We start from the raw sequence: 782 nt of genomic DNA on the forward strand, positions 1-782 counted from the left end.
AAAAAGGGGTGGGGGGGGGGGGGGGGGGAGAGGGGAGGGAGGTAGGTGATTAATTGGGTGGGGGACATGGGGTTAATCACAATTTGTAATGGACATGCTGCCAGTATGGATCTGGTCATCACATCTTAAGCACAAGTGGTGACAGTCAGCTTTGTACCCCATGAATAGTCATAACCAATAAAAAAAAAGATTACTGTTTCTTTTTTTTTTTTTATTGGTTGCTGGACAGTACAGAGATTGAACCTTGGACCTTGGTGTTATCAGCACCTCTCTCTAACCAACTGAGCTAACTGGCCAGCCCAGATTACTGTTCCTTTATCCTGGTTATTCTTCTTCATAGGGTTGATAAACACTAAATTTGGTAATTGAAGGAAGTATTGACATTGCTAGACCTTATAAAAGCAAGTATGTCCATTTGCCTCAAGTGAACCGAGATTTTCTAGTGGAGAAGCACAGACCACATGCTGAACAGACTGATAGCCAAATCTCTACATGATTGCTTAGAGCTGTGGGACCCAGTTTTCCACTTTCTAAGTTATTTCACCATACTTACTTCCTATAGTAATAAGGATGAAATGAGATAATGAATTATAATAGTAGCATATTGCCAGGCTCACCATCAGTGGTCAGTAAGTTCATTCCAGCCCAACACAGAGGACTATGAGGCATTGCAAAGAAGCTTCATACTCTTTCCGTGATCTTTGATTTTCAGATTTTTATTTTTTCTTTTCTTTTTTTTTTGAATTTTTATTTTGTCAATATACAATGTAGTTGATTATTAT

The sequence above is a fragment of the Galeopterus variegatus genome, unplaced genomic scaffold (genome assembly GCF_000696425.1).
Source record: "Galeopterus variegatus unplaced genomic scaffold, G_variegatus-3.0.2 Scaffold458, whole genome shotgun sequence".
Taxonomy (NCBI): Eukaryota; Metazoa; Chordata; class Mammalia; order Dermoptera; family Cynocephalidae; genus Galeopterus; species Galeopterus variegatus.